Here is an 8,024-nt window from a genome sequence, read left to right as displayed (position 1 = left end):
AGTTACAATTTTTAAACATCTGTATTAAGAACTACATGCTATAGACACAGACACATTATATGCATTTACTATATCTTTTCCTGATGCGTATACAAGAACCTAAACCAATAATCTTGCTATTATGATCCACATGCATGCTACTTTTGTCTTCCTTGTTCCTTATGTTCCTCATGCTAATATTATTCAACCCGAAGCACATCTATTAGTTCCAAATGCAGTGATGTCATTAGACTCATTCTCAGGTGGCATGTAGCCAGTGTCCAGAATGACTTTACTAGCTGTCTCTATGTACTATTAGTAAACTCTGCGTTCAGTGTTTGGAAGTCCTTTGCTTTCTTTCAGAAAAAAACTTTCAATTTCCTTCAATTTTAAGAAATATAATTTTTGGTAATCTTATTTTATTTCTTTTATTAATTTTTCAAAAATTTAAATTTGAGTTCTTATGTTGAATATTTTATAGGTTGACACCTGTTGCTATATTTGCTATTGTGACTGAAATTGTCATGATAGATTGCATGAAGAACCATCCTCTGTGGCTGTATGCTAGGCACCTTGTACAACGGCCATGCAGTGAAAATTGGATTCCTAATATACTCTATTTTAGTAACTTTGAAGGTGTGGATGATATGGTGAGTTTAGTGGAATTAGAAGTAATATCTGTCAATTATGTCATGATTATGTAACATGTCATGGGATAGTGTCAGTATTATTGCCTTAAATAGGGCAGCCACCTGGGAAGCCACTAACACTGCCTATTTATCATTCAGATTTATATAAACTGGTATTTTAAAGTTAAACAGCTTGTTGTGAATGTGGCAGTCATTTGATTAAAAATTGCTTATGCATGCATATAACTATTTTGGCCATCCCATCAATATCACATAGGGTATCAAAATGAGTATCCATTAGTCTGCATGGTATATCCCTCAGTGTGATGCAAAGGCACCTGACCCCTATGAGGAAGCCATTTAGGTGCTGCTGTCCAATAAGAACACTTGAGGAAGGGAATAAGAAGCTACCTCAAATATTAAACCTTAGCAAACAATTGATTTGAATTCCACAATAGATGTAACTACTCATGCAAAATGCCTAGGGATACACAGAGATAGATATCTATTAGACCATGCATATGGTTTGGCTCAGATTCAATAACAAGGTAATTAATTTGCAGTTTCTAGTGGACAGACATGGTTTGAAGTCATAATTAAGAATGCAATAATGAAGTGTAACATCAGATTCACGAGGATAATACAAGGAATATGGATTAAGAAATGTCATGCAGAAGCATTAACCAGGATGAAAACTAAGTACCAGGAGGCCAGGAAAAGTTTATGAATGAGGACATGGAGAAAGGTACAGTATAAGAAAAATGGAGCCATATCAACAGGGGATATCCAAAGCTGTAAATGAAACTTGAGGTGCAGTTAATCAGAAAAGAAAAAGGAAACATTATGAATGAGATGATTAGGGAAATAGATAGGAGAAGGAAATGGAAGAATGTAAATACAGAATCAGGCAGAAGGTAGTACTAAGAGATAAATGATAGACTGAGGTGGAAAACAAATAGGTTAAGATAGGCATTGTGGAAGATACAGTTCAGAAATATGGGGTGTTTATAGAGGACCAGTGAAATAGGTGCCCTGTAAAGTAAAGTGCAAACACTATCAGGAAGTAAGAAGGAAAAATCTGTGCACTTTATCAAAGATATGGTGGAAAATTATCAATTGACTCAGGACAGATGCAAAAGAGGTGGAAGTAATGCTTAGAGGCTCTATATGACCAGCAATCTTGGACATAGAAAGAGAATATGACATCGATGAGGATAGCTTGCATCCAGGAATCCTTGAATCCAAGATAGGAAATGCCTTAGGGGAAATGAAATCGAATCAATTTGTCAGAATATATGGCATCCACATGGATTACATGGAAGGAAGAGTTTTCATGGGCTGATTTATAGCATGTATGAAGGAGTAATTTAGCTGGAAATTTGGGTCAGATCAGTATTACTCTCCATCCCAAAAAAAGAGAGAGCAGACATGTGAGAACTATAGAACAATAAGTTTAACAACACTTTCAGTTATCGTGGAACTTAGAATCATTAGTCAAAAAAGGAGAGGAGGGCAAATGACTGCTAAGGGAATGATCATTTTTGGTTCTGGAGGAGGAGAGGTATGTGTGATGCCATAACAATAATTATTTATTGAACGTCTTTAATTGGGGCAAGATTGGGACTATATAGTCCCTTCTTCCACCTAACCCCTAAGCACAACATTGAAGACAATTCCAAACATCCAAGCCCTAGGTGGGGGAAACTCCCATTCCCCCTAGGTGGGAATTGAATCCACGATCCCTGTGTAATAGAATAGCATATAGGATAAGCAATAATCAGGTCTTTAATAGAGAGGGACATAGAATACAATCAGGATGTATTTTTCTATTGAATGGATTTTTAGAAGACATGACATAGAGTAAATGGGCTATAATTAAATAAATGCATAATAGAAGAGAGGAATTGACTGGAGGGATAGCTGACTGATCAACTACTGTTCAGAGATGTCTCAGACTGCTTTGTTGCCTGTGGTGACTGGAGAGTTTGGATGGGCTGTGTGTGGAAAAGGGGCATGACAGCTGTGTCCTTTATTACCCATCATTTTCAAGTATTTGTGGAGGAAATAGTAAAGGCGGTATGAGAAGAGGAGAATGCAATGAAAGTTGATTGTGACTTCATTAAATGTTATATTAGTGGTTGACCAAGCTTTAGTTTGCTGATCTGCCTAGGGGTTACAGTCATTTGTGAGTAAGAAATGAGTTTGATCGATATAGAAAGAGCTAATATACCCAAAATAAAGGTTATGAGCTTTTTAGGGAATTAGAAATTAAACATTGAAATTGGAGGGCAAAAACTAGAGCAAAGAGAGCGGTTGACCTCTCTTGGAAGTTTTTTTGACTGACATGGTCAACGTAGCAGGGGCATTAGAAAAAGAATTGCGTAGGCAAAGGAGATTTTTTTCACAAGAAGGGAGTTGATGACAGAGAGGTTGAATTAAGAATGATAAGAAAATATTTGTTAAACTTTAAATGGAATGTGGTTTTGTACTGCACAGAAATTTAGTCATGGAAGCAAAATGATAGACATAGACAGGAGGCTTTTGAGATATTAGTGTGGAAATGTATGGAGGAAGTAAAATGTATGGAAAGGAAAACAAAAAAGAAATACTGGAAATGGTGGGTGCTGATTGTTGGAAGAAATCCATAGAAAACTGGAGGGTAAATGTAGAGCATTTTGATTGGTGATGGAATGTTGAAAAATTCTTTAGAGGTAAGAAAAAGAATAGTCATGTTGGATGGAATGAATAGGGTTAGATAGAAAATCCAAAGGAGGCATGAAAGGTAAATGCAGAGCATTTTACTTGCAGATGGAATGTTGAAGACTATGATAGAGGGTAGAGCGTTATGCAGGTGAGGTATAGGGGGAAAATAATGGGCATTTTGAACAGGATGAATAGAGGTAGAAAGTATGCAGAATTGAAGAATACTACAAGTATAACTGAGTGCAGAGTGTTGGGTTGTGTCCTCTTAGGTGAAGCTAAGAAATGTAGAAATTTTAATATCCATCCAAAACATACCTTAAACAGAAGACTATAATGCATAATAGAGGGCAGAATTGAAGAGGGGTTTTTTATAGAGTAAGTTGATCGGTTGTGTATTGTTGGGAGAGGCTTAGAAAAGTAGTGGTGTCCAGTCTGTGCTCATCTAAAATCTACCTCAAAAAACATGAAGATAAATAATGTTCAGTTAGGTCAGGTGCCAGAGTGATTACTCCCTCTTTCTATTAAAATCCTGCCTTGATTGTTAGACCACCACTACCTAATACTGAGTATGCATTGGGATGCAAGTACAAGATTTTATGTGTGAGAAGGTGGATACATAGCTTCCTCTTGATGATGAAAAATATCCTCTGATTTGAAATTGACTGGCTTTCAGGCCCTATGTGCTGAGATCCACCCTTCCTCAAATAAAACCACTTAGGTTTATAAATAAAACTTAGGGTTGCATAAAAGCAAGTGTCTCATGGTTAAGAAGTGAGGTATTTTAATTTCTACATGAACTGAAGAATTCTGCATGTCCGGGTTTTCACCGCGTTGTTGTTTGAAGCCGACAACAGTTTCGCCGAAGTTGTCGGCTTCAAACAACAACGCGGTGAAAACCCGGACATGCAGAATTCTTCAAGCCACCGCCGCGAAAATCTACGCAGCCATATTCTACATGAACTATTGCGTTTAAATGTCAATCTTACAGTTTATAAAATTTGACATTAGTATTGCTTAATATCTCTCTTATCTTTTATATATTAAGTGTTCATTTTGATTGCAGAGGAACAAACTCATTTATTTTTCTTCTCTTCTATGAAGTGTTTAGTCAATGCTTGGTACTTGGGTGCAGACATGCAACTGTACATTATCTCAATTCCTGTGATTCTCCTGGTGGTTAAGTATCCTTCACTGGCTAAATACATATTTGCAGTGTTAGCTTTTGTGTCAATTGCAGTACCATTTGCAGTGTCCTTAAATACTGGAGTTCATCCAGTTCTGCTAGCAATAATCGAGTAAGTAAACAAAATTTGTATTAGTTTATCCCAGATATTAACTCAGTTGTATTTCAGGTAGAATTAAAAGTTTTCATTAAAATTCATTGAATGATCAATTTGGAGTCAAGCAGTTATATGAATTCTTAGTTCCTCTGGTTTGACATTCTCTTGACACTTTAAGTGAGTGTTGATATCAGATAGCATATTGGATTGGGAATTAATCCTTGGCACCAGAAGTATGAATTTTGGGAGTACTAAATCTACCCACCCACTGGCTTTGCAAACACTTTCAGTCTAAGGGAATGAAAGGGCATCATGATGTATGTGTACTTTTGACTTCTTATCATTTGTGTTAATTCAGCTCAGTGATTTTCTTATTTGTAACGCATACTATTTGGACAACTAAATGACTTCGATTTGGAATATATATTGTTAAGATAAATGACATAGCCTGGTGTATAATACTTACCTACCCAATTTGTCAATTTTCTGGCTAACCCTGAGGTCATGACTCTAGAATCCCTACCTAAGTTGTCAATATCGTGTAAAATCTGGTGGTTTGATATGCAGGAAATAGTTTGAAAAGCCAGGAGGGAGGGTTAAATGGGTAATGGGGGCAGATAATCCACCAGAGATGTTGAAAAAAATCTTGCATGTGAAGCATCTGCAAAAGTGCCAATTCCTAACTAACAGCTGATGTGCAAATGTATCTCTCTGTAATGTTTCCATGTGGTACCATTTTGATTAACACAAAAATATCATTACTCAATTATACAAAACAAAAACTATTGTACAAGACTTTCTTGCACAAAATATTATGTGAAACCAAAATTTAATTGGTAGATTTTTAACTTTAATTAAACAACACTGATAGTAATTTTTCATAATGCAATTTATATACACTCATTAAATGATGGGGGATTGGATTAGTGTATTGTCTGTTGCACTGGCTTCACAATCTGAAGGCTTGGTTTCAAATCCTAATGATGGAGGTAGTTTTCAGAGGTAACCAGATCCCTACTTATTCGCCATATGGAGAGTACTGCAAGTGGAGAACGTGGTCCACCTGATTGAATGTTGAGCTATTTGACCCCTTGGCTCCTTTGATCAAGAGCAGGGCAATGCTGATGCTGATGCTGGGTTTCTCTCCACCCTTCTTCCCCCCACTCCCAGAAAACCCTCTCTCCACCAGATTTCCTTCTCATCCCCACAGGTGTTAATGACCTTAGCTGTTAACCACCTGCTCTAATTACTACTATTACTGATTCTCCTTGCATCATTCTAATGCTACTGATGTACTTAATTAATGTCAATCGAACACAATCCATGGAGATAATTATTTTAGATATAATTTTTCACCTGAGATTACAAATCATTATAGCCAAAAAACCAATCTACTGTTATTGCAGGAAAAGAATTACCTAGAAGCAGATTATATATAATATGCAATATTTGTGTACACTTTATTTAGGTAAATAATTATTCATGGCTCATATCAACTTACTGTGTATCCACTGTGGTCCTTGGTACATCCTATAAAAACATTTGTGAGATAAAGCAATTAGGAAGAATACATGCAGCAGATTCAATCAATCAAAACTAAAATGACATTTCCCCATCCTGCTACAGTGTTTCTTGCTGTTATAGAAATAACCTGTCATATCTCCTTTGTGACAACTTTAATTCGGGGTTACAATTGAAAAAATAATTCTTTGAAAAATGTGAATTGTAAAAAAGTATAATTATATTAATAATGTCAAATAAAATATAAAATTTAAACATTTAAGGGACTCACTTCTCACAATTACATTAAAAGAAATAATTGATGAAATCAAATTGATGAAATCAAGTTGATAAAAGGAGAGTAAATATTTTAACACAAGCAGTCCTCATTTCAAACCATATCAGTAGCTGAATCTCATATCAACTTTCATCATGAGTTTATATGAGAGTAGAATAATGAGAGGGTATTCTGGTCAGTTTTTTATTCACCAGTTTTAGTGTAAGAAGGTTGGTCCAGTAAATATATCTCACGTGCAAGTAGTTTCTGAAATATCCTGGTTCCTTAAATTTTCTGTATAATGGAAATGCATTTATTTGTTCACAGTTTACTGTGCAATTAAATCACAATTTAAAATATTTAACTAAATCTTATAAAATCATCATAAAAAGTAAAATTTAAGGGACTGGAAAATATGATAATACGCTGCTGTACAATGAGGTCATACAAAAGTACTCTCTCAAGTTAAAATCACTCCCGAAATGCATACTCCCACACTTAGGGTTATGTCCTCTTGCTATAGTATGAACTCAGTGGTTGTCATGTATTCTGATACTTTCACACAGTTTAAGTATTGGACCTGTTGTTGTGTACACTCAAATAAGAATTTATAAAGATACTAATGCATTATTTTTTCAACTTTTTTGATGGTGATTCTTTAACTTGTATGTTTATTTTGTTATTCATTGGAATTTAGCCTTTCTTGTAATAAACATAATATAATTACCATTACTAATTTGTACGGCCCACCAAACTTAAGAGATAAAATAAAATGTTCCTGTGTCAAGGCAACCATGACCTTACTGTAGATTTGCATTCATGACGTTTTATGTACGAAACAGATTGTGTCTATTTTTAGAAGTTAATTTGGTCTCTAAGTCATATAGAAAATTCTTTAAACTGTTGATTTTGGTTCAACGGGTTTCTGGAACATGCCTTCAAAGTCCAAATCCTGTAGGAAGACCATGGTGACCTCTTCCACTATGTGGACAGATGACTGGCTCTCAGTAGCTAATACACCACTGAGTCATCATTTTGGATTTTGATCTGGGGCATGATTTTTTCAATGACAGCAATCGCAGCCATTGAAAAGGCAGACTAGACAACATCATGCCATAAGGTGCATCATCCCAATCAGCTGGAATGCCATTAATGTTTTAGTTCACATAAAATAGGGGTTATACTCTTTCAAGAAGCAAGAGAACTCATTGTACCATAAATATGGCTTTACAAGTGAAAAATCATATTCACATGTGTATTCATGAATTAAATTGATGATGCTATAGGTAATTTTTGGAATCTATTTTAAACTAAAGACAATTTAGAGTTTCATACAGTTTATTGAACTTTTGCAGCAAGAATATTCATCCATTAGTAAGGGCACATGCAGAAATCTTGTACTGGCCAACATATTGCAGAGCAGGAGCCTATATTGTTGGACTTGTTGCTGGATTTCTCTACTACCAGATGAAATTAAAGAAATACAAGTTTTCAAAGGTAATTTTAACATTTGGTAGTTGCCAGCACTTTAAATTCTCCATTTTGTGTTTCACATTGCTATTTTGGAAGTTAAGATTAAATAGTATTCATAATGAATTGCCATTGATATGAGCATATTATTTTGCTAATACAGGCACATTGAATTACGAGCATGAT

The 8,024-nt window shown here is 35.3% G+C and overlaps 1 long non-coding RNA gene across 1 annotated transcript; it reads left to right on the top strand.

The window, feature by feature from the left end:
* The first annotated feature begins 469 nt into the window (after positions 1 to 469).
* Positions 470 to 7,806, top strand: LOC139699982 (uncharacterized). The gene is made up of 3 exons (XR_011703649.1): positions 470 to 629; positions 4,413 to 4,606; positions 7,724 to 7,806. It is a non-coding gene; the product is annotated as an uncharacterized lncRNA (long non-coding RNA).
* The last annotated feature ends 218 nt before the right edge of the window (positions 7,807 to 8,024 follow it).

This window comes from Hetaerina americana, unplaced genomic scaffold (genome assembly GCF_022747635.1).
Source record: "Hetaerina americana unplaced genomic scaffold, ioHetAmer1.1.p SCAF_1, whole genome shotgun sequence".
NCBI lineage: Eukaryota > Metazoa > Arthropoda > Insecta > Odonata > Calopterygidae > Hetaerina > Hetaerina americana.
The sequence above is the reverse complement of the archived record's forward strand: the minus strand, read 5'-3'. Positions and strand labels throughout refer to the sequence as shown.